The sequence below is a fragment of the Cheilinus undulatus genome, linkage group 18 (genome assembly GCF_018320785.1).
Source record: "Cheilinus undulatus linkage group 18, ASM1832078v1, whole genome shotgun sequence".
Classification (NCBI taxonomy): domain Eukaryota; kingdom Metazoa; phylum Chordata; class Actinopteri; order Labriformes; family Labridae; genus Cheilinus; species Cheilinus undulatus.
Genome location: NC_054882.1, coordinates 11368667 through 11396198, shown reverse-complemented (window position 1 = coordinate 11396198; position 27532 = coordinate 11368667). Strand labels below are relative to the sequence as shown.

General features: G+C 37.8%; 1 protein-coding gene across 1 annotated transcript in view; it reads left to right on the top strand.

The window, feature by feature from the left end:
- The window catches only part of LOC121525846 (SAM and SH3 domain-containing protein 1-like), a 66007-nt gene that overhangs the window by 1918 nt on the left and 36557 nt on the right, over positions 1-27532 (top strand). The window lies entirely within an intron of this gene.

The window sequence follows — 27532 nt, the reverse complement described above, 5'->3', positions numbered from 1 at the left end:
TTCCAAATACATTGCCTCTCCTTTTTATTGGTGATTATCTAAAGATGTGTTTGGCTGTTAATACTAATTAAGATCAGCTTATCCACTGCCGGTTGCAATCGTATGTGGTGTTTTATTTTAGCAACTTGTTTAGCAGTTGGTCAGTCTGCATAGCTAATGAGAATACTAGAACCTCATTATGATGACCTGATACTTTGGTAACGAAAGTCATCCTTGTTCAGTCAGCAACATGCTTTTATCTACTTGTTCATAAAAGCAGTAGAAGAACTTCTCAAGGAGCAATGCAACAAGTATCCTGCATTGCAAGTGTTCATTAATGGGAATTACTTAAGACACAGGTGTCAAACTCAAGGCCCGGGGGCCAAATCCGACCTGTGGAACAGTTGAATCCGGCCTTCAAGATGATCTCATATTTCTGTTATAACTGGCCCATCAGTATGACGTCTGCAGATTTCCTCAAGTATAAAAATGTAAACATATCCTTGATGATTTAAGAAATCCTTGTTAAGTCACAAAATCTGAGAAAGTAAGGAGTAAAAATATTTAGATAAGAAGTCAGGAATGTGGGAAAAGAAATTAATTTGTGTTTTAATTTCACATTTTCAATTTAGCATCTCACAATTAGGAGTCAAACTTAGGATTCTGACTTTTAATTTCATACTTTAAGCATTTCAACTCATAATTTTGACTTCTTATATAATATTTTGAGCTTTAAGACTCATAATTCTAATTTTAAGTGATATTTTGACCTTTTTAACCAATGATGTATTTTATCTCATATTTTCAACTCCAAACTTTGACTTTATAATCCCATAGTTTGACCTTTTAGACTCACAATTTAGAATTTTAAATCATATTTTGACTTTTAATTTCATGATTACAAATTTTATTTTGTATTTTGACCTTTTAAACTCATGATTTTGACTTTCTTTCTGATATGTTTGCCATTAAATAAACATTATTTTTCAATTTCATGTTTTGACATTTTTAAACTAATAAATTTACTTTGCTCAGATTGTGAGCCTGTAAAATTATCTTTGTAAATTTTAGATTTTTGAATTATTTATCATCAGTGCTAAGTTTTTGAGTTTTTTTTTTCCATATTTTTTTACCGCTGAAACAAGGTTGACAGTTTCTGGTTAAAAAGGTGACTCTGTTAGACCCTCAGGTTAGTCCTGAATCCAGAATCCGGCCCCTGCTGTGATTGAGTTTGACACCCCTGACTTAAGACAATTATTAAAGCCTCAAATATTATTAAGCCTTTCCAATAGGCCGAAAACTGACAATAGTCTAATAAACAGAAAGTAATGTATCTCAGATTATGGCTGAGATGATCTGAAGCACGCCATGGTGCTTGTTGGATGAAAACCAAAACTGAGTTTTCTGGTTTTTATGAATAATCTACCTCACAACCTTTTCTCATATTACTATCAGCAGTCAGAGAATTCAGCCCTGTGCATGCAGAGTCTGTAGATGGATGGATCCATCGATTGATGGATTGACTGATTGATCCCCAAGAGAAAATTCAGAATTACACTCAGGCTACAAGTGACACTGCTGCCATCACAGATACACCAGCATGATGCTTGAGGCAGACTTTCCATTATGCAATGTCAGTAAATGAGTTAATTCCTGCTATCAGCAGCACCTCATCCTGGTTGTGTGGGCTCATTTGATGAGATTACTAGCTGTTATCTTGCAGGATTCGACACAAATTTCGATACTGGATTGCTTTATTTTACTTTAAGGGAATCATATTTAAGTTTGAGTGATCTTACTTAAGCTGCTTTAAGTGGAGGAGGATGAATAACCCACAGCAGCAGGAGCAGATGAGTTGACAAACACAGTCAAAGGTGCTGTGTTCAGTTTGATTTCATCCCCAGTACTAATGTGCTTAGTACTAACTGGCATGCAGTTTAAGTAGTTAATTACACTACACCACACACAGTGCCTCTCAGCTGCAGACCAGTGTTAATTTCATCGACTAAAACTATGACTAAAATTGTTCATTGACAGCCTTTTTTTCCATGACAAAAACTAGACTAGCAAAAATAGATCTGTGATGACTAAAACTGACAAAAACTAAGTTTAGTTTTCGTCAAGAAAAGTAAAACTAGACTAAAATGTAATGTAGTTTTCGTTGGACATTCAAAATCTGTGATATTTTTTCACTGTGGGTAAATCTGTCAAAAAAACAATGCATCTGTGGCTCATCAGTGTCTGTACAGGATCTCTTTCTGTGTTCTCATTAATTCCTTTCTGTACAAATGTAAAGAAAGAAGTAGTGTTCTTAAAAAGACTGAAATTAAATCATGTTCATTCTCCAACATGCTAATATTTTGTCATTATATCCTCCAGTCATTGTTCAATTAACCTGATATGAATATTTGACCTGGTTCATGAAAGACTCGGTTTTAATCAGTCTGGGATTGTTGGGAGACAGCTCAGCTGGGAGCTAAAATAATCCTTATAGTTCCTAGTTAACACAGTCATTGGACAGGGGTTAAAGATCCTCTGACCTCTGGGGGCAGATCAGTGGGACACTGGGTCAGTCTGCCATGATGACAGATGTTTTCTGCACGGATCATACATGTACTGACAGCATGCCATTTTAATTTCTGTGCACTGACAATTGTCCAGTCTGTGTTTACTGTAGAAACCCTCAGTTAATGTAATTGCAGAGGATTTTTCTACTGCGTTGGTAAAACCCATTCAGTCTTTAATATACTCAGGAACTGGTCTGAGGCCAGCTGAGGGGCATGTTTGGCTTATTTTCAACAATCTGTCAGTGTCAGTGAGAGGTGTGATTGATGGATGTTGGATTTGATTATATCACAGAAAACTGATGGTAACCATCAGACTAAACATGGTTCACTGGTGATATGAGACAGTTTTCAGCTGCATCATAAAAGACTGTCAGAATGAATCCTGTGAAGAGGTGCTGTTGGACACATCCCCAGAATATCTTTGCACTTTCAGACCTGGAGCACAGTTCCCCTCAGCAGTGGCACTTAGCCAAGAGGGAACTTTACTTAACTTGAGTGCTTTTATACAAGCTTTCTTTTGTGCAGCCTTATGAACCCAATAAGGAAAAATGCACAGCGCTTGGCATATTCTGATTTATTCTTATAATGACAGTCTAATTGGAGATGTTTACTTTATCCCTCTGTGGTGTATTTTGGCTTTACAGCAGCGACATTTCTCAAACAGGACTGGGTGTTTCGGGTCAGTCTCACAAATCCAAGCATGTACCGATCATGAAAGATTCAACAGCTATAAACTACTAAGTGCAGAGGCACTTTGTGGTTCACTTCCAGCCTTTTTGTAGGTTACAGTCTTGCTTGCACTGTAAGATTCACGTCATAAAGTTTCTTAAATTCTTCAGATCTGAAAATATCAGCAGCTTGAGTAAGCACAGCCATACATGAGTTTTAAGTTCATTCACAGGGCAAAACCTGTGAGGTTTACAGAGTCAAATTTAAAAGTGATGAATGGGATAGTAGCTTTGTTTATGCTCTACTAGTCAGCTGATGCAGCATGAACAAAGTGCAAATGATCTTCCCTAACAAATCATTTATGTTTAACGTGGCTTTTTCAGATTTAGGATGCCTAACATTTGGCTGGCTCTGTCTTCCTGCCGCATTCTTGTAAAAAATAGGCAAACCTTTTGGGCCCATTAAATATCTAAATACTTGCTGAAGTCAGGCGTTATCACTTCATTTACTCTGTAGAGAACAAGCTTGATTGGAGGCAACTCATTAGCAAACATAGTCTATATTATACAGACAGGTGAGAGATTCTGGCTCTGTAAAAAATAACTTACCTTTTAGCTTCATCTTATGTAGGCTATTCCAGAGTCGCACATATACAGTATGTGTGTCAGTATAGTTGATTTTGTAGTCAGCGATTGCTTGTAGTTGCTTCAGACTAACTGTGTCTTTTTCTTTTCAGCTTAATGTTTAACAGAGCTTGACCAATGTCAGATATGTGTTCAGTTTTTGAGGTCCAAAACCAGTAGGGCTTATCTCTCTCTTCTCACCAGGTCTCACAGTTTGGATCTTTAATCCTGCCATTCCTCTGCTGCTGGTTTGACAGTGCAATCAATTTCCAATGAGCAATGTGCTTTCCTGACTCTCCTGCATGCATGACTTGCTCACACAGGCCCACTGGACCTATCAGTGTCATTTTTAGAAAGGGAGAGAAAAGTAATGCGATAAAAGCTGGTTGAGCTGTAAGTGACCTAAACGCTGGCACAACACATGTTTCACTGATGTGTGTTAGGGATTTTTACAAAAAGAGGTTATGCAAGAGCAACATGAAAAACAAAAATCCAACCTACAAAAAATTCCTACAACAGTTACAACCTTGGACTCATCCTCTCAGCTACATAAGTTTCATTATTGAACTTTAGAGTGTAATATTGTGCTTTTTTGAGCTCACAAAGACATCAATGACCTGGTTAAAGGAATTGCGTCAGTTTGACCTCAGAGGTAAATAAATGAAAAAGACATTCGTAATCATACTGGCAAAAATGACTGACCATATACCATTGTTGTGGGCTGCAGAGGGACGCTTGACTTTTTGCCGCTTCAAAGGGTTATTGCACACATAAAATATTTAACACTGTAAACATACCAGATGCTCACATTGGCCAACTGGATTCTTATGTACAGTACTAAATGATAAATGCCAGACTTTGCAAGAATAAGCATCTGCTCACAAAAAATCAAATTCAATAAACAGGGTCAGCACCACGAGGCTTCCTTGCCTCTTGATGAAACAGATGTGGATTTTTAATTTAGTTGTTAATGCTTCCCAAATGAATATAGAACTTTCTTAACATGCAACAAATAATCAGCTTTGTCATTTGACATTAAAAAACCCATTATGTTGATCACGTTGAAGCCCTGATGGGAAGGATTCCCTTTATAACTGTCTTAACAAAAGGCTTGAATTCCCTAGAAGGCCTCGTCGCTGTGCCCTGCCTGAAAAACATCCTCAGAATAAAGAACAAATGTTAGTTGTTCAGAAGATTTCCTTGTGTTGCTCTGCCAGAGGATCAGAGGACAAGCAAAACCAGCAGGCCTCTTTTGTCAGAAGAAAAGCCAGTCTGAATGAAACCTGGCAAAATACAAGCTCTGCAGCAGCTGACAGCTGTCGCTGCTTTTGTCACAATAAAATAGGGTCTGAATAGAAGTATTTTGGTTGAACAACGTTGGGTTTAAAACACCAGCACGGATTGCACCATTAGATCCGATGCTACATTTTATTGAGGATGACCTGTAAGTAAAGGAGAGGAGTTGTATTTCAGTCTGTTTTTCCTCTGTTTATTTTCATCCATTTCAACTCTCTAAACAAGGCAAATTGTAACTTTGATGAGCAGTTAGCTAGCTCTGGGGCCCCAAAGCAACAAGTTTCAAGGTCTGAAGACACCTGGGAGACGTATTCATGGAGTTTGCCTGTTTTTCTTTTTCCTACATCAGACTCTCGTAACATGAATCAGAAACTCCAAATGGCTCATCTGTTTATGTATAAATGGCTTCTGTTTTAATTGTTACAGCTCTCTGGTGTCAGGTTGTCTGTGTTTGGCTTCTCACCAAGCGGATAGTGACTCCTGTTGGAGTTCTGAGCTGAGTTATTTTAATGATATTCATGTCTGCTCCACATTTTTGTGATCTAAATAAAGCACACTGAGAATATCCTTTCCTGAGTTGATTTGCTACAGCCTGTTACTGCTTTATGTTGCGTGCATAGCAGTTGATATATAATCTATATAATCTATAGCCGTATTTGGTTGTGTGGCATTGTGATCTATACATTACCACCATCTTCTTACTTACCATGCAGTGTACCCTAGGGTGGGCCTGCTTATGGCCTTTATTCATGTTATGTCAGTATAGATTAAGTCAAACCACTGGGCCATTACAGGAGTATTGCTGGATTATTGCACTGATGGTGCTGAGGAGGGGGTTGTACAGTGTTGCACACAGCACTCAAAAGCTTAACATGCCATTAACATGCTTGTCTCACATAGTTTAGAGTTCGATACATTCGTGTCCGGCTTGTTTCTCGTGCAATCGTCTGTCCCTCTCCTTCGCAAAACAGGACGGTACAAGGACAGCTGTGATTGTACCAGCACATACTCAGCCACTCCACATCACATCACTGCTGAGTGCTATCACAGCTTCATATGTTGTTCACACAGGGAATACTGAGCTATGTATAATGTAAACTCTTGTGTTAAGCAGGGCATAATCACTGACCTATATCTGTGAATTTCAGATTAGAATTGTCCTGGGTCACTGGACTCAGGGTTTGAAGATGTGTCAAGCAGCTCATTGTTCTATATAAACCTTTATCCAGTTAATTTTCTTTTCATTCAGCCTTCTGCTCTCATGTAGCTTTCATGTAGAAATTATTCAGGAGAGCATCTGGAAGGGCTTTGCCCAGAGACACGTCGATAAGTGCATCACGCACACAGTAACACATTATCATCATTCTTCTTGTGGACTTAATTTGAAAATTGAAGTAGGTAGGGTCGTTTTTTTCCTGAGAGTGAAAAGTATTTTGCTTTTGAAACACTCTTCAGTCTCTCTCTTGCTTCAGCTATTGTATAACAATGCTAAGTAGGTCTTTGAAACTAATGAGTGCTCTCTGAATTTAAATCACTGTGCACTGCAGAAAGCCTTCTTTGCTCTGTGGTAGACACACGCAATAGACAGCTGAATAGATAGAGGAAGTTTTCAAGTCTATCAGAGCAAGAGCTCAGCAATGAATGCTTTACTCTTGTACCACACATGTTTGTAATGTTAAATAATACTACGTTGTGGGACATGCAACAGCACTCAGCTGTGGTTGGTGAATTGGATTTATAAAAGTTGAAGATAAAGTTAGACTTGTGATTTCCCAGAGACAAGATGGCATTGAGAGAATGGTAAAGCAGTGGATTATAAATGTCTTTGCACATAATCCTTTTTCACGAAAGATAAGCCAAGTAGGTCGAGGTATCAGGTAGGGATGCACGCGGTTAATCAGGAAAACAGTTAAAATCATTTATCAGATTAGCCGGCGCAGGATTTACTTGCTAGTTAAACTAATCACCAATTGTTTTTTAATGAACACGGGCTTGAAATCCCAGTCTATAATGCTCTTTTAAACTGTAATGAACCTCCCACCACTAGAGGCTACAGTAGCTTCAGTCAATGACCGCTGCCTTCCTCTCTGGCACTTCACCGGATGTAAACATGAGAAGCTCAGCGGGGGCTAAGCTGTTAGCGTGCTGTAGGAAGACCGTGGTATGACAGTTTTCAAAAGTTGTAAATGGAAATAAAGTGGTATGTAAGCTGTTGAGGGTTGAACTCACATATAACTACTCACCTGAAGTGAAAAGAGGCCAAATATCAAAGCATGATATTAATCTGCAAAGAGGAACGAAGGCGGGCGGCGCTAGCTTGTAATGCTAGCCACGCTGGAGAGAGTATATCAGGCTAACATCACACCTGCTGACATGATGACTCTGTGAGGAATTTGACTGTTTTCTAGGGGTTTTCTCCTCTTTAGGCTAGTCGATTAAACAAAATGTAAATGTGCGTTTAGCTGAATAGGGAAATAGACGATTAGGAACATCCTTAGTATCAGGGATGCATTGATGCATCAGTTGACATCAGAACTGATCATAATGACAGACATCAGCCTATCAGCAAATAATGCAGCATGCATCTATGTTTATTGGGTGTGCCGAATCAATTCAAACATAGTGATCTTATTTATTTAACTGGGGATTCATAGAAGAGATTTTTACTGGGTGGAAGAGTTTACCTATTGGACAAATTGATCTATGGCTAAGTCCCGATGGGTCAATCACGCGATGAGCCAATCACAGTGCGTACAGCCACTCCAATACACTCAGACATTGGCTGCCTGGACGTCCATTGAAATGAATAGGAGAAAGTCAGTTTTATGAGTTTTTTTTTCTTTTCTTTTCTTTTTTTTTGAGATTTTAAGTTTAAAAATGGTCAAATGGTGTTCATGGGGTACATGCGACACCAACATAAGGTATCCTGAGAGGCTGGGCAACGGAGTGTATTTTTTACCCTTTCCTAAGCCACATCTGAACTGAGAAAAGTGTCTTCTTTGGATAAAAGTTTTGCAGTAGACCACAACATCAACTCAACGTGGATAAAATTAACATCTGTTCTAAGGTAAGCCAACATTGAATTTGGTGCAAAATTCTCCTTAAATTTTAAAATCTGTGCATCTCTAGTGTACATGTCCAGTTGTTAACCAGTTTTAATTTTAAACCATCAGTGGAGTCTTTCCCATGCATCCAAGGGTATATTTAGGAGGAAAATGTGTTAATGGTTTTGATATTTTGTTTTTTATTCATCTTATTGAAAGTAAATAACAAGAAAAAGTAAAACACTGAAAAATTACAAATGGCACTGCTGGTTAGACATCAGGGGTGCACTGATGCATTGATTTAACATTGGTACTGGCCAATATTGGCCCTGTTTGCAAACATCAGCCATTAGATAAATCATGTGGCATGAAAAGATATTAGGTGCTAATGTTTACCTGTGTGTCCATCAATTTTATGCTGCCATATTTAATTGCTGAATCAAAGAAGAGATTTTTTACAGGGCAGAAGAAGTGGTTAATTGCATGAATCCTGATCAGTTTTTCTGGTCATTTGTTAGAGAAAATGTTGGCATACTTGGAGTGTTACATCAAAATAAGTGTTGAAAAAAACATTTGAATTGGCAGAGTATTGACATTAGCATCGGCTAAATCTATCTATCGGCTAAATATCTGCCCTAATTCGCCAATCATTGCATCTCTATTAAACCTTACCTTGGTTCATCTAAACTTACATCTACAAAAGATAAATCACCTAACTTGAAAAATAAACAATCTTAAGCCTGGTACAGTAAACATTTTTTGAATACCTGTTTGACCATAACCATTCTCTCTGTGTCTCTCTCTCTCTCTCTCCCTCTCTCTCTCTCTCTTTCCCCCTCTTGAGTGTTGTGTCACCACCAGGCTCATGGAGGTCTATGAACCATATTACATTGACCTTCATCACGTTCCATTACAAGGGTCGAAGCATGCTCTCCACTGGGCTATTTTTACTGCATGTGCAAGATGGGGCCATTTCAGCAGTGTTTTCACTCAGTCAAGCAGAGGAACCTCGTTGTTAGAGGCAGATTAGAGGGCTTCCCTTTGAAAGAGAGGACCATAAAAACTAATGCATTTATATATTTCTTTCCTTATTTACTAATGCAGTAGGTTGTGCATTTTGCATGACTGAATGCAGTGTTTTGGCACATTACAGAAGCTGGATGTAGTTTAGATCAGCTCAAAGCCCGAGGATCATTCTGATATACAAAGCTTTTATTTCATTCTTATTGATGTTCATCTTCGCTATTTTCATGACTCAAGTTTGAATTGAAAAAAAAATATTCAGTGATGTATTTGTCATGGAGTTGATCCTAAGAGCACTACCATCAACAACAAATATTTCTCATAATTAAATATTTTGTTTGACAAAGAGTTAATTGTTATTTAATATTTCTTAGAATTAATTAAGCCGGCCCTGAGACCAGCCTAAGCATAACTAAACTGTCTAGACATCCCGGCAATCTTCATCAACACATCACAGCTTATACTGTATGTCCGCAGCACAAACTCATTTTTGCGTGACAGAAAAGGGGATATTTTTTTTCATTTATCATTAGAGATATTGCAAGCCATCAGTCCTGTATTTCTTTTGAAATATAGGTCATGTATGGATAGCAGCTTATAATGTGTCTACACGAACAGACTCTTGGTACATTAGTGTTAATTCTATATGGCATGTATTAATAATGTGATTCATTGTGATTCACGCGTTAAGCTAAGGCATTATCACAAAGATGTGGTAATGGTCAGTTCAGCATAAATCATTTCATATGAAAATTATTGGCAGGGTTGTGCATTACAAAAGTTTTTTTCTCCTTCAGCTTGAAATTTTAAATACCATGCTGGATTTTGTTGTTGGTAAAGTTCATTTCAAGCGTAGTGCTGCCTTGTGTGCAGCTGTTTAGCTATTGAATTTTTAATTAACTCCCCTATTTTGCTCCAGATTACCCTATAAAAGAGCATCTGATTTGTGGAACATTGTATTGATTTTGCCTCGTAATTAAAAGCCTGCACAGGCCTCAAGTACTCAAGTTAACAAGTGATCAGAGGCAGTAATTAGGTAAAAAAAAATACAAAGTAGCTGCTCCCATAAAGCCATTTGGTCTGTTTGAAAGTCAGGACTTACTATAGAGACACTTCCACCTTTCTTTAGTCAATCACATCATTGTATATAAATCTATAAATACTTGCTTAGATGTTAGTGTGTGGTGTGTGGATGACCATAAAAAGGTCCTTATCCATTGTTCAAAGCCCATTTTATTTTCTTTATTTACATCCATCTCTCTTCCATCTCCTCCACACAGACACAAGAGGCTGCACACCGCTCATTCAAAATGTAAAAGGATTCAAAGAAACAAGACAACTACAGAGCAGACATGACAAATCTCTGCAAATGTTAGCAGTCAGGTTCAGTTTTTTTTTTTAAGCTTTTCTCAGCCCAGCACTTAGCTCTCTTTCCATAACACCAAACTCTTCCCTGAATAATGCGCTAGGACAGCTGTGAGCTAACTGTGTCTTATGGGTTGTCTGGGACAAGTTCTTCTACTATTTCCGGGTCAAAGCCTCAGTAGAAACATGTTAGTTTTGTTGTCTACAGTAGCATCATGTCCACTTTCCTGTGAGACATTGGAAGTTTAAAGTTTAATTGTAAAACAAGCAATGTTATTTTTTTTTTTTTCTCTCCAAAAATACATTTTGATGAGTTTTAGATCTAACCGTCTTTTTCCTGCTGACAGTTATTCTGCTTTTGCTGAATTACAGTCCCAGGTGTCTCGCAGCCAGATTCATGTCGATTCTGAGGGATACATGTGATATCAGCATGAAAGTAACATAAAGACTTTTATCAGCACTCACCTTTTCATTTCTTTTCAATGTAGATGTCTCATCCACAAGCCTTAATAAATCAAACATGATTTTCCCCCCCTTTCCCTTACCCCCCACCCTTTTTAGAGTGAAGCCACCCACTGGAAACAGAGCCTGACAGTTACTTTTGAAACTACATAGACCAGCAAAGAATGGGAAGTATTTGAATTTTTACTGAATGACAAGGTAACCAGTAGTCTGACACCCTTCAGTATAAATCTCATTGGTCAGACAATTGTAGAGAGAGGTGAGGAGAAAGGGAGATAAAGAGATCTACTGCAAGAAGACAGAAGGGACGCACAGCAATGGTAGCTAAAGAAGATACAATAACAACAGTGATTCAGAGAAAAAGTTTTGTTTGACTGTTCCAGAGTGGTTACATTGTAGAGGATTTAGAAACATGCACCCGTCTCAGGAAAGTACAGAACTTTGTCTTATAGCTGCTTTAATAGTGCTGAGCAGACTTTGCAGCTGCACAACACATTTAGCATTTCTGTGTTGACTTTGCAACTAGTACATCTCCACAGTTTGCAGGGTTAGAGTAGTTGTTTTAAACCAATATAGCTGTTAGAGATGAACAGAGCTGGAAAACATGTCATTCAAATAACTTGTTTTCTGCAACATACATTCTATTGTATGAAAAAAATACAGGAAATTATTCTAAATAAATTCTGCGTGCTCATAAAGCCTGAATACGGACAATTTACATTTGAATCATGCAACTTATGATGTAATTGTTTTATACCTCTTTTTTATTTTTATTTTTTTGCTTTTTCTTACATGAGTAGAAATGTGATGTGCAATAACATTGTTCTAGAAATTGATTTAATATATGAGGGACCTTAAATGTTCAAGATTATATTTCAGCTTTACCAAGAGTTGTTTGTAGCATGTTGGTGTTAATCTAGAATAAATCCAGAATGTTATTTTTTTACCTCTAAATTGTCTCCAGTTAATCTGAGGATAGCTGATAGCTTGAGATTTATGTGACCACATCAAAATGGTTTGAGACAATGCCATAAACTTCAGGCCTCAAGTAACCTGGTTAAACGTTTATATGCTAATAGAAAAGTCATTGTTTGTTTCATGATGTTTTTGGAGGGGGGGTTGTATCCAGACAACATATAAGACAACAGGAAAGCAGTCATAGGTTAACAAAGTTAAAGCAGCTTTATTTATATGGACTACTGGTTTTGAGAATTAGACCTGGAACAATGAAAAATTGCAGACTTTGTTGGTTGCCTCTCCAGGCAACACCAATGTATTCAATCATTTGAAATTTGCAGATGTTATGGAATCAAGTCAAAAACAATCATCTCAATATCAATCAACACATCTGTGATTAAAATTTTGTCATAATTGTGCAGCCCCAGTGAATGTTGATGACATGGATGAAATGTTCATTACTAAATAAAAGTAAAAAAAATATACTGTATATGCAAGTGAACACTTTTCTGAATTATGTTTGAGTTTTATGTGGTCATGTCTGAGGAAGTCTCAATAAATGTCAGGGAAAGGTCAATGGGACACTTCCAATATTTGACTTTTGTAGCTTTAAGTAAATCTGAGGCTTCCAATCCATCTGTGTGACGCATGGGCCCATTAGTGATATGGTCCTGGAGAGCCAAGGGGATTAGAATGATGCCACAGTTACAGCTGGTGCAATGTGCCATGACATGACATTCATCCATATAAGTCAGGAGTCATGGTTGATCTTTTCTCCTGTCAAAGGCATGTGCTTTTGTGCTCTGGGTTCTAGCTAGCATCCAGTGAATGTCATAAAATCATAAAAATGAAAGTGAAAATAAAGCTAATGTGACATGTAGAAAAACAAAGTCTAAATGTGGCTGAGTGACTTTTATTGATAGAGCTCAGGAATCTAAAGCCACCTTTTATGATTTCCACTGGTTAAAGCATTTTGCAGAAAAACTTGTAGTTTTTCTCTTTGTATTTCTTTGTCTTCTTAATGTAAACACAGATTAGATTATATTTTCTCCTAGTCTTTATAGTTTATCTTTGGATTACCAACGTGGTATTTAAAGTCTGCCCCACTCAGAGCCATCAGAAATGCAACATTTCAGTGATATTGTTTCATTTGCCCTTTATCATTTTTAAATCCCATTGTGAGAGGGAGGGTGGAATTACGGTCACACATCACTTCTACTTTCACTGTCCAGTGACCGGCAGTCCCATGTAGTGGCTTCCAGCTGAGTCTGATGCTTTCTCCATCCACTATAGTGCTCTGCAGTACAACAGTTCACTGCTTGGACTCCATCCAGCTGTGTGATGTTGGTCAGTTCAAGGTCTCCCTTCATGCTGTAAAGCCAGCCTTGTAGCTGACCTTTCATTGATGCTGAGAGCTTTTCTTATAAAGAGAAAAGCCAAGGTCATACTCCTGTAGTGCAGTGAAGACTGTATACCTCCATAATGTGACCCAGTTTCCTCTCCTCTTCCTCTGCGCTTCAGCAAAGACCCTCCTCCCTTATGAATTACATATGACAAGTCAACTGACACTATTGCATACATTTAACCACAACAAACTGTTAGCTGAGCTGCTTCCCTGGTGATCCATTTGCATAAAGTATAGCAGTTCATGTATTCAATGCCACGTGAAATTAAGAGGATTTAATTCTTAAATTTTTCCCTATTATTATGCTTGTCGGCATACATAATGTATTTGCTCCAAGAAAAAAGGGATGTATAAGATTCTATAGTTACATGAAGCAGCTGTAGCACAGTGTTTATTTGCCCCAGGTCCACCCATTAGCCTGCCTTTTTCAGGCTCAGTGGATTATTATGAGCTTATTTGAACAGTTTGTCATTTAGTTACTCATGTGGAAGGCATAGGATGTTATTTCTGCTGAATAATTACCTCTGAAGTTCAGTGCTGGAAACATTATGAGACAGGAACATTTTGCAGTAATCCCTGTACTTCATACAGATTATTATTGATTTCTTGTGTTAATGTGAGTAGAGCAAAAATAGCCACGTGTTAATCATTTTACATCAAAAAGTAAAAAATGTAAGTTCTGTCCATGAGAAGGACTTTGTTAATGCTTATGTAATTCTGTTTTATTTAAAAGTGTAGAAAACCATGACCTATGAGAACATCTGATCCACTGTCTAAAAGCTTGCCAGATCACTCAACCATTATCTAAACCACTAAATCAGACTCATTAGTATTGTATACAGTGTGTATTTTCAGGCACCAACACTCATACAAAGTCTGGCAGCTTAATGTAGATTGCTCTTGCTTTGTATCTGAATGTGGAGATTAGCCATCAGTGTCTCTCTGCTGCATGGAGCACCAATCTCATCCTGACAAGGGCCAGTGGTAGACAGGGCCAACCAGAGCCCCACCAAAATCTGATTGACCACCCTAAAACTCTTAACCTTGATTAGCTGTTTGCTTTGTCAGCCATTGGTGGAAATCTGTGATTTAGGCTTTTTTTTTTAAGTTTTACTTTCTAAGCATATCATTCAGCTATCAGTTGATTTTAGAAATGTAACAGAAGTTTTATACATTGTGCTGCAAGTTTTTAGTCTTGTGCCACAAGAATGTCAACCTCTTCTCCCTCACTTGCCAATCAAAATCGGGACCACTGACAATAGCGGAAGAGAAACCTTACTGACTCGTCTTTTTCATCTTTTTGTGGGGTAATTTTCAGGTCTGCAGCTGCTGCCTGTGTCAGGACAGCATTCCTTTGCATTGTCTACATGTCTTCTGTGTGATAATTCCCTGAAATACAGAAATATGAAACACAAAGAGTTATTTAAACAACTTTTCAAATTCTACAGAAGGAAGCGGGATTCTATTTTTTAATGTACCTACAATGAGTCCTGGTGAGACGCACTCTGGAATTGAGGTCCTGAGCGCTGCCAGTGCAAAAAAGGCCGGCTATGGACACAGTCATATATATAATGTTAAAGAATCAGTGTCATCTGACTGCATAAAATGATTTTAAACATACCATTAAATCACAGGCTTCAGTTTAACTGGTGAATTGTTTGCTGAATGAAAAAGCATTACTTGTTGTTTACATCAAATAATGTTTTTTGTATTTGTTTACTTTTGCAGTGTGTTCATTACAGATGCTCATATTAGGATGATGAGGAAATTGCTGTTTTGTTCAACCCTAATAGTGGTCTAGTTATACATATACCTAGAGGCGATCTTATTAGGTCTGAATACTTAAAAGGATACTTCAACATTTTGGCAAATTCATCCATTGCCATAATTCCTTTAGTCTTAGTAATAAGTTAGTTACCTTTAGTTGTTGGTGCAAGCTATTTTTAGATCGGCGCTGCCGAGTTCGGACCTGCTGTGCCAACTCAATGTAAGCGGACGGTATTCCGGCTTTCCTTCATCAAACTCATCAAATACACAATCCAACAACTCCAAAACGTTCATGTGGACAAGGGGCAATGGGCGAATTTGCCAAAATGTTGAAGTATCCCTTTAAGTTTTAATCAGTTCTGCTTCCTCAACCAACTTCCTGATAAGGTTGGGTTGCAGAACAAACACTACTTAGCGTTATTGTGTTAACTTCAAGGATACACCGTCATACACCCTGAAACTATAACCAACACTGTACAAACCTCATTCAGCACCCACGCTTTAAATGTCAGCTGGATACATTTTAAAATCATCATGTTTTTTGAGCAGAGCCAGCAGTTGTTGGCAGCAGCTGTCAGGGTCAAATTAAGTTTATAAATTGTCAAGCTGAGGTTGATGCCGTGTTATGCCTCACAGATTCAGACACTGCTAGTGTGTTATGTTGCACCTCTGCTGACCCTCTTTAAAAATGCATTACTTTTTTGTGTTGCAAATTTTTAAAAGGGTAGACAGGAAGGATCCACTTATGTGTTGTAGACTGAAGTCACGCAATAAAGGAAAAAAAGATTTTTCCCAATTTAGTCCTTTGACTCCTGCAGTGTGCAGCATGGTATGAAGGTAGTTGCTCAAACGATCTTAAAATTAATGATTTTTTTTTTTTTTTGCATTATTCTGAGAAATAATACAACCATTTTCGTGGATGATAACCGCACTAGATAGTAACTCTTGAATCTAACTGTGCACATCCAGTTAGCCTAAGATAGGTAAAATGCTAAATGAAAGAAACAGCTATTGTCTACAAAACCAGGCCTCAGTTTGAAGTTTAAAGTCAGCTTTGAATTGTCTTTGTCTTGCTTTTAATCAGGTATTCCAAGCTGCATATTTCTTACATCATATCTGAATACAAGTGGCAACTCTTTGAATAATGGATAACAGTGTTTTCTCTGCCCTAGCGACAGTGCAGAAGCTTGTTCCTCTTAAAAAGCCTCTGTGCCTCCTGGGAAAGTAGAGAGGAGAAGTACAGTGAGCAGAGGCCTTTCTGTAATAGTTTTGTATGGCTGTGTATCCTTGAGGTTAACACTGGCAAGCAGAAGGGACAGTGATAGTATTGTGTTTTATGAGTACCATTGGAGTGAGTGTTGTGTGGAATAAGGGCAAAACATTGTTGGAGGCTTGACTTATAAGAAGTTATGCTTGTTTTGAAGTATTGATTTATATCTGCTCAGTATACTTCTACAGTTTAAGCCTCAAGGATTTGTCCAGTTTCTTGAGAACTACCTATAAAAGTGCTGATTAATTGTGTAGTCGTGGCAGGGCTGTACAGCTTTCTTTTGCTCTTCTCTGTTGCTTACATTCTGATGTCTGACTGTTTACTGTAGAATCTTTGTTGGGGGAGGATTAGTAGAGGGGTTGTTTCTGTTGCTATGCTCAGTCTTTAATCTTACAGTGGGACACAGTACTGAGTGTTGGGGGTTGCAACTGTCAATGCAGTATAAAGATTAAAAGATTGATGGTTCAACCAAAACACTAACCATTAAAACCTCTGTCAGCTCATTTTATAGGATGATATGTTTGCTTGGATCAGATTAGATTAGCATTGCAATTAGCTCTTTTATTTATTTATTTATTTTGTTGCATGAACATACAAATCCGCCTCTGACATGACATCAGATAAGCATATTTACAAATCCTGAGCTTGACGTCAAAGTCCTTCTCAGGTCAGCTAAGGTTTCGTTGTTCTAAATTAAGGAAGTGACTGACCCCTGAAATCAAGTCCTTTCATATAGATAGTGTGACTGACATAAGCGGTCTGTCAGTCGGTTGCTAGTTGTTATCCAGTTATGCTGAAGAGCCATGACTCTCTCCTAAGAATACCGTGGACCACAAGCTAATTACTTAATAGGGTTGTCAATAGGGTCGTTCCGATTCCAATAGCAGTATTGGAAATACATCCTATACTGCTTAAAATGCAGGTATTGGTATCAATGAGTACACAAGTTTATGCACCGATCCAATACTGTTTGGTTTAGCTTTATATTTTGCTTAGTTTAGCCATGCTAAATGTTAGCGCTATAAACTGATATCAAATCTTTTTGCTGCTGGAAAGCACTGCATGCACGGGCTACCATTTTTAGAGCACCAAAGAAGAAACAAAGGACCAACTGCAGCAGAAAGAGTGGTGGCTGCGTGACAGTTTTTCTCTGAATGTGAGCGTTTAAGTGCCTTCCAGACCGGAGCTGTCGTACACGACAAGAAGTGACAGTTTATCAAAAGTTAAATAATTTTTGAATCATAAATCGTTGCCTCTTACTTGTTTTCCTCTTGAAGCTGGCTGCTGTGCCTTCCCATTGACGCTATTGATACCTTTGTATCCTGTGGGCAGCATTTTCAGTGAGCCTGGAACTCATGAGACTTTTGAGGACCTTAATGATTAAGTCCACACCGGTAAACCCGATATCAACCTTTTTTATCCATTTTAATCGAATTACAATCATTTATTACAGCTAGCTCAAATGCTGACCACCATATTGTTTTCCCTTTGTGAGGGTCTGTCAGTCAGTTGCAGGCTGTTCCGTAATCACGTCATGCTGCCCGAATAGAGCATAATAGAGAGAGAGAGAGAGAGAGAGAGAGAGAGAAAGAGAGAGAGAGCCTGTGTATGCAGCCCCCTGTATCAGTGTTTTAATATTTAGCAGTAAAACTCAATAATCAGCAGGAAAACAACTTTAGGGTCACAGAGATGCTGTACATGAAAAATTCCATTTGCTGAGCCATGTTCTGAGTCAAATATAGGTCTAAAATAATTTGCTAGTCTGCACAGTCAGTCCAGAAAGTTCACACTGGTATCTGATCAGTACTCTGTATTGGCTGATACCCAACAGATAAAAATCTTTCTGATATGTTGTTATGCTTCATTATTTGCTGATGTGAGATAACAGTAACCCGGCATGCCAGATGGATTTGTTTCGCACATCCATCTGGAAAACTACTCACAGACAGTGCTTGGGAAAGGGCAGAGCCTTTGAAAAAAACATCGGAGAGTGCTTGGATGAACGTTCTGTCCGTCACATCTTTACGGGCCAATCAGAGCAACAAAACACATGACGTAGCCACTAACAAGCTGCGTCTGCGCTCCTACCAAAGGAGTAAACTCCATAGAGAACTGCATTACGCAACCATGACGACTGTAGACATGTTGGTACACGACTTTTGTCATTTTTGAAAAGAAAACAACTCAGTATTGTTCCTTGTTCTTCTTTTAACGAAGAAATTTCATCAAGTTCTGATAAAACTGGCACTTTAGCAGCACCCAGGCCAATGTGTTCCACCATAATTGCACCAGCCTCTTGTTACTGCTTGCTTACGTCACGACTCCGCCGCGCACAAAAGTACTGCCCCTCGACACTGATTGGTCCTGTCACTTTTTAACTGGGCCCAAACGGTTCAGATGAGAGCTTTGCAAGATGGATTTGCCGGTGAGAAACACAGAAACAGGCGTATCCATCTGCTTTGCAAGGTTAAGATAGCAGGGTTCGACATCCCAGATACCAATGTTGAACCGATGCATTGGTGTATCCCTAGTTAAAAAACAAAGGGAAAATTTAACAAATGTTTTAATTTGACAGACTTATATAATGGTTGTGGTAATACAATGACAAAGCATACATAAATATAGTATTTATAGTCTCAAAGCTTCAGTCACCTCAGCTCTATTTTTGTGTTATGTGCAGCTTCTCATTTAGTGTGATGTTGTGTCGAAAATCGTGTTTGTCAGAGGGTGCATGTTGTAGTTGTGTTTTAATAGGAAAGAAGTGAACGGTAGCCTGGCGGAGACCTCAAAAACCAGACTATCTATGAATGTTATAAACATCCTCTGGCCTGTGTCTCCGGTGGCTTTGTGAAATGTTAAATGAGATGAATTATGTATGATTGACCCATACTGCTTATATTCAAGAGATCAAACCCTTATTCCCCCAGTACAGACACTGGGTTTTTATACAGCTCATGTCAGCACAGCTTGAATGTGGGCTGCCAGAGGATTTACTGACTTCTTTAAGCATTCACTATGCTACTTCAGTTAATAAAGGTTGCATTGTTTTGAAGGAGTATCTTTTTAAATTTAAATATAGATTTAAACCTGAACCTAGAGAGGGTACTACATGCTCTGATTAAAAATTCCAGTGGTAATTTTCTGTTTTCATTTTGAAACTGCAGCAATGTCAAAGTAACGCTTGAATTAATTGGCTCGATTCAGTCGATTACCACTTGATTAGGGAATTCCCTCTGGCACAGTTATATTGATCCCACTCAGGTTGTCTAATTGAAGTTCAGATTTCCATTTATGTGCTGGAAGTCTTTATTATAGCTGTTTTAGCATTTTTTACCTAGGAAAGCAGGGCAGAAATAGAATGAAAGTAGTAGCATGTGGACCTGTGCATTTTCTACTGTTTTCCTATCACTGGCAAGATAATTATTTATTGAAATACAATGCCTGGAACAGGATGAACAACTGCTTTGAATTATTCATACTGTAAATGGGGCCAAGCCATGTTTGCTGGTGTTAAACCACATTTACATGTATAGTCTATGACTCCTGACTCATGCAGAATATTAACATTATTATAAGAGAAACAAGGAACATTTAAGCTGCATTTGACCTTCACCCTCACTAGATTTTAATCTTACTGTTCTTTAAAGCTTTTCTATTTTTTTCTTTTTTCACATAAACATCTGTGTGTTGAAAATGGCCCCTTAATTAGTTTGAATCCTTTGCAGTTTATAAAGACATGTACAAAGTGTACAGGTATGCAACTTTTTTACTTGTACAGAAGAGAATGATTTGAATTTAGTAACTGTGAGTCAAAAATAACTCTTAAATAAATAACAAATAAATAAATCCCATGAGGGGTTAAATTTCATGTTAATAACCTTCATGATTATAATGTTTCCATTCAAACCAGCACTCAACAGTAACTGTAACACTTGCAGTATACTTCTCGGCGCCAAATCTCAACGGTCTTGTCTGCTATGTTATGCATTCTTCTGAGGGTGAAGCAGCTGTTTACAATACACAGTGAATCGGGGGAATTTTCAATCGTGTTAGGTTGCATGCAGCTGCACACACTTTCAGCAGAGACATTACTTGTCTTACTTTATAAAGGTATTTAAAAGGGATGTATGATATTATTGGCATAACATCACTACTGGCAGATAACAGCGTAAAAAAGTAAGTTACCAATTTTAGCATATATTTTAGCAAACATATTTGCAGTAAATTCAAATTACAAGTTTTAAGTCACTTAGAAGCAAATTTGAAGATTCTTAGAGATGGGCTGGGATGTTTCACTGTGTTGGTAAGCTTGTTGCTTAGCCTACATATAATGGAAGTCGTTAACAGGCTGGCAGATTTAGCATTACTATGTGCTGATTTTAATTGAAGAAAAAAACCTTTTTCTGCTTGACAAGATAGTTGAAGTGAACATTTTTGTTTAAAAAATCTGTAAAATAGATCTTCTACATCTGCAGCTGCATCATAGGTAAAGTTATCCTCAGACACAGCTCTAACATCTTTATCCGCCAAGATGGGCTGTCAAAAGTTCTCCCAAACTTTGTAGTAGGTCCCATTGGTTAGAAAAGTAATCTAGTGCTGAAGTCCGTGTTGAAATCGGCAGAATAGATGCTAGTTAGCATACTTAACAAGATAACGCACAGTTGTATGATATGTCAATATTTAAATCAAAATAACCTAGTAATTCAAAAATTTCTTTTATTTATTGATATTTGTATTAATTGAAGACCTTTTTGAATGAGGTTGCAGCATAATTCATGATTTAAATGTAATTTTATCCAGCCTATTTATTTTAATACAATTGAATTTAAAAATATTAAATTCTGTTATTTATTTGCTTGAATTGAAAAAGTACCGAACTGAAATTTTTCTTTGTTGTTGCACCCCAAGTCATCAGATTCTCTTGTCTTCTTCTCTCTTGGAAAACAGCTTTTAGATGAACTACAGCCACCATCTGGAGGTGGTACTGCACTAAAACCAGGTGCCTGTAAAAATATTGGAAAAATACAATTTAAAAGTGATGTAATAGTTGCATGAAATTTTCAGATGTTTTAGATATTCAACAAACCTTACCGACACCTTGCCTTACTTTTTAAGCGGAGCATTAAGTTTATGGAGTTTGAAGCAGAACTGTATACATCAGCATTGATGGTGTTATGGGCAACAGTGAGTTCAGAAATGTTGGCATATTGGATATCAGCAAAAACATAGCCTACTTAGGAGTAGTGCCCAGTTAAAGTCAGTGTATGGGAAATGATGGATATTCATTAACGTTTCTCATAAAGACAGCAGCCTGATGAGAGGAATAAAAAAGACCCTTGTACACTTGTTTCTAAAACTCTAGACTGTTTGTGGCATCTGATACCTATTTGTCTGACTACAGTAACTGGTTTAATAAAAAATTGTTAAAACCTCCTGATGTTGGGTTGGATCGGGGTATGGTAGATTCCAGATAAGAGTGGACCAAGACTTACCTTTTCAAGCAATCTTGTCCGGCTGTTTTGTCAGCACCAAGGTTAGATTAACAGCTTTCATACCAGCATGAACCGGCCGCACCAGCTACTCAAGCAGAATCAAGTTCATTCATCAGTACCAAACAGGCAAGGTGTGAAAGCACCCTTACAGTGCAGTTGCATTCCCTCACATCATTCAACTTTAATTCTGTTCCTATTTTGGTCAAAAAGCTTGACTCTAAACCTTGCAGAGATTTTCCTCTCTGCGGTTCAATCTGATACTCTGTCCATTAAGAAAGGTGTGTGTAGCTGTACTGTATGCTGCTGAGAGAACTGAAGGGACTACACTGCAATTCAAGTGACTGACCTTGATGTGATCTGATAATGTCATATAGAACCAGAGGAAGGGGCATTGCAGTATCTGGCTCACTTTATGCCCCATATGCAGAGGTTATTGTGCAGCATCATGAAATAATGTGAATGTCAGATAGATTTGGTTTCATTAACCAAGGATATTAGATCTTTGCTGACGGTTTGTAAGGCTGTCATTACTGCACCCAATACAATAAAAATGTAGAGTTGTGTTTGTGTTGCTAAAATCAGTGTGAAATGTTTGAAAACTCTCAACAGTGTCTGAAAAAAGCCAGTTAAAAGGGATAATCCCAAGGCCTGCTGTGAACAGTTTGTTTCTGTAAAAACACCTTTCTCTGAGATTAGTCAAATTTGGCATGATAACAAACCAATGATATAAAGCATTTTAAATCCATCCTCCCCTTTGCATAACCTCTTATTTATGCAAAGTTACAGAGGGATTTTATAAAGCCCTGTTAGAAGTCATTGAGGATTAAAGAGCTATTTGGGTCAGCAATACTTTTTGTATTCTGTACACATTTATGTCAAAATACACAAACTGTCTCACTCTACTCCCACTAGTGCTATTCAGTTGTTTGAGCTGTGAATTCTGGGAAGTCATTAGATCAGTGACACTCATTGGTGGAGTTCCTCAGTGTTGGTTTTATAGATGGAGTGTTGTTTGGAAGATTGACAGGACACCCCAGAGCTATGGCATTCAATACTAACCCCCACCTGTCTTACTGCCCACAATGCTGCATGCACCTGCAGCCATCCACTGCCACCAAGCAACACATTACAGCTGTGGTCGACCTTTGGTTTACCTTTGCTCTCACAGGTTCAGAAGTTGGCATGTCTGCTGTTGTTAGTTGGCGTTCACTGGAAAGGAAAAACAATTCCATATGGCACAATGAGGCCACCGTACCACCACACCAAGACCTCTGGCTCTGAGTCTGGTGGGTTCCAGTCCTGGTGATTCAAGGGTTAAAGTGCCTCAAGTCATAAATGATTTTAAAACATACATATTTGTAGATGGAGAGATCTGACTCATTAAGGTTGTGATTCTCAGCCAGTCTCTTGAGTATTATCCAGACAGACAGTTTACATCTTGCAGAAAGTTTCTTAAATGTCACACAATCGTTGTGCCGCTGTTATGAACTATGCCAAGCTTTTGTTAGTATTTGAATTTCAGATCTAGGGAAAGGTTGTAGATGCTGGCTTGTTTAATGGTAAATATACTGTCCTCTCAATAAAATGTCAGTTTATTCCAATAAATAAATTGCACTTAGAGATGCTCCAACTGTAAAGTCAGGTTAGATGCTGATCCTGATGTTTGAAATAACAGTTTTGCAGATGGCTAATACCGATGCCAACGTTGGCAATGGCAGCATTGTCTCCTCTGTTTGACAGTAAGAACAGATCAGAGTTTTCCCAACAGTTTGGATTTTTGCTCAATAATATACCTTTTCCCTGAATAAATAGTTAGTTGTGCTTTATGCCAGAATGAAATTGTTGGGACCCAACAGGTTGAACATCTGCAACTGATATCCATTCACCCACATTATTTGCAAGGGCCATGTTTTTCAAAAGGGCTGATATTGGACGATACAAAGTTAAACCCATGCATCCATGCATCCCTAACACTCTAACAGCATTCATCAACAACTGATTGAGGATCTCAGTAAACCGCAGAATTAAAAAGAAATCCTCAAACAACATGGGGAGGAAATTCTGTTGACTGCAGTTGGAAGTGAAAGTAGTTCACATTTGTTGGTGAAGCAGATGGATGTGGGTCATCCAAAGGGCAGGGTGGGGGCATGTCTCAAAGGAAAGTGTCAACAGTCCTTGAGTATGTTGCATTAGTTGTTTTAATCAGATTACATGAATGCAAACCAACTAACAGAAGAGCAAGGACAGACTCAATATGAATGTTACTGGCAGAAAATTCTTCATCTTCTACATATTTGGAATCTGCATTTTGACATTTAATATATTCCATTTTAAACATAAATATCTAAAACATACTTTTTTTTATCGTTTTGTGCAATACAGACTCTTTTACAGTAGCTAACGTCTGTCATGACAATTTCTGTTATGATCCTAGTAAAAGCTTCTCTCTGAGGATTGGAGAGAGGTATCATGGAAATGTATTACTGTGGTTTATTTTATCCCTTGTGTTCTCACTGTGTTCTTTTCTGAAGTGCGTTGCATGACATGAGTTTGTGTGATTCCTGGAAGACGTCTTGTTTGCACACCACGAGCAAGTGTCTGCCTGCAGGCTCAAATCCGCTGTGCCTTCGTGCTTTATGCTCAAGTGTTTAAGTGTCTAATTATATTACCAAAATTCCTCGTGCAATCCTGACTGAATCTTCATCATGCATTAACATAGTTGAAGCTGTGATGACTTGAACATCTTAGTCTTCAAAGTCTTGCTTCATGAAACAGTGAAGTAAACAAGTGAGAGGTCAGAGTCGCTGACATTTAGCTTTCAGCTTTTAAAGTTCCTGGCTGAGCCATCCTTGCAGAAAAATTGATCCAAGGTGCTGCACATCTCATGACATGAGTCAGATAAACCAACATGGGCTTTATAGATGAAAACTGACTTTTTTTTAGTACGTTTACGGTAGGGAGTCAGGGAGTTCATGCACAGGTTCTTAGATTTCTTGATATTCCGTCATGAGATGTTTGGTACATAAAGGCTTGGTTTTCAAAATATATACAATATTAATACTAATGACAAAAGTAATACTGACAAGTGCTTAGGAATATAGACCTTTATCAATCAATATTGTACAAACTGTACTGTAAATAGACTTCCCTACCTTCCTTATCTTAATGTCATCTTCAAGGTTATATCCACATCTACTGCAGTGTACCCATTAGTCACACAGTTTCCTCCGAAGCCTATTAGAAAGTATCCGTAATTACCTCCATGGTGGCCAATAAAGGCTGTATGAGAAACGTGACTGTGTTCATCTATTAGCTCATTAGCTCAGCAAAATGGCATATTTATGGCTTTTTGTCAAGTTTTACATACTGGATTGCCTTGCCATGGGTGTTTATGTTATTCTGTAGATTTATTTTGCTCTTCAGCTTAGTTCCTTTGTTCTTGGAATAACAGAGACAAACCTCCTCAGCACTTAAAACTAACCTCATATATGATTTACATGCCACTTGTGCTGTACAAAACAATTTAAAATTATGAAAGCTGTATAAACAAATGATACATCTTTTTTATGTCTAGCATCCAACTAAGTTTAAAAGAAAGGAATCCCTCCATTTTTGTTAATGAAAATCTTATGTAGAGTTCAGCTGAACAATAAAGCATCCGATAAGAGCATGTAATGTTTTTTTCTTTCTTTCTTTTTTTTTCAAGAGCATGTAATGTGAGTATGAAAAACAACATTTTTGTTTGCAGTTTCTGTGATTCCCCCTTGAACAAAAGTAGATTTGTGCTAAAATGTATTCACTAACCTCTTGGGGAGGAGCTTAATTCCTTCATCCCTCAAAAAGCACAAGATATTCCATGAACGCAATGCAAATTATCCAATCGTATGAGAATTTTCTTTCAGAATATTCAGTATTAATTGTATGTATTATCTTTTGCTTACAAGATAAATCTCATAACGTGTTTTGATGGATTCACTCCCAAACATGTCAACATCTTTATGATCATTTTGTAGGATGTAGTAAACCATCAGTGTTATTTTTATATACAATCTAATTTTACATACATAAGAATTATATGACTCATATTGAACAACAACAAAATAATATAAGACAGGACTATAATCAAGGTTGTTTTATAAGACTGCACTCATATGAGGAAGGTGCTTTTATTTTATCGTCAACTGAGTGTCATTTGAGTGAGGAGGAAATTGCTCTTTAGAATATAAAACTTGTGGCTTTAATGTCAAAAATCTGAGTCTCCACAGTGTTGTGTTTCTTTCTTAAGTGTTTTGTTGTCTTTGTATCTGCTATCATGCTTCAGAAGACCTGTGTGGAATGAATGTAGAAAGCTCAGTTGTTTTTCCAAATGTTTTTCGTTTTGTGATCATCAGACTGGATCCTAATTTTGCTCCCTTTCTCTGATTTTCCCCAAAGGATAGCATCTGGCCCATTGCCACTAATGAAACTGTTCCAGTGGCTGTCCTCAATTTTCATACATTGATTGTGAATGTGATTAGGTTTGACATTCAGTGTTGATCAATAGATAATTACACTCAAATGTGACTTTCAGACACAATGTGACTACAGCTCCTGCTCCTATTATTTGAATTCACTGTGTCACACTCCAACTGCTTTCACTGCGTCATGCTGAGCATAAGCTGCTTGGCTCACAGAGACCCAACATGACTTTATCTGGGCTCACTGATGGGTAAGCTCACATCAAAGGACCCTGACAATGGAGGCTTGGCCCTTGTTTTAAATCACCCTGTATGAGGCACAATGACTCAAAATCTGAGCTCTCTCTGAGATGGTCACTGTCAGTTCAACTGATAAAATCAGTTACACACCATGTAAGCCTGATGTTAACATCTGAGTGGCCACAAATGGTGCTTACCTTTTGTAACTTAGCTAATGATGCTCAGTGGACAGCATTCAATCTGAGTTATTTTCAGCTTTGCTGGCTCATGTGGCATCTGTGCCTGTGTCATACAAGGCTGTGGGATTTTAAAAAAAGAATGTAAAGTCACTCCATATACTTACCCATTTGAACTTATATCTATATTTCATTTAATTCTAACTTACTTTTAATAGATGCTTTTAGTAGTATTGTTTCTTGCATATCTGCTCTGAAAAACATTAGAGTAATATATTTTTATTTGTATTGCAAGTTGTGTGTAATAACCAATATGATGACAACAATTCTTACAGATACAGACACACAAACCAGTACTGTACAGCATACATGTTGCTTTTCAATTTTGATTTGAAAGAAACCCCTTGTTACCCCTTGCTGAGACCAGTATAATGAAAATAATGATGCAGCACTCCCCACACTTTGAAAGTGTTTTTCTGATAAAATTAGCTCTGACAGCTTCTGTTTTATTTTAATTCTCTACCTGTTTGTACAAAGAAAACACCTAAAAGAGGATGTGAGTGTATAATGATGATAATTGTGATAGGGAAGCTACAAAAAGTGCACAATGTGCATTTCTGTGAGAAATGACAGGAAGTTGTTTGACAGTTATTGTATCTGCACGGCCTGCAGGATGGACAAAACAAATAAAATTGCCCCCAGTGACCCCAGCTTTGGCCAAGGTTGGCAGCTGACCTTCC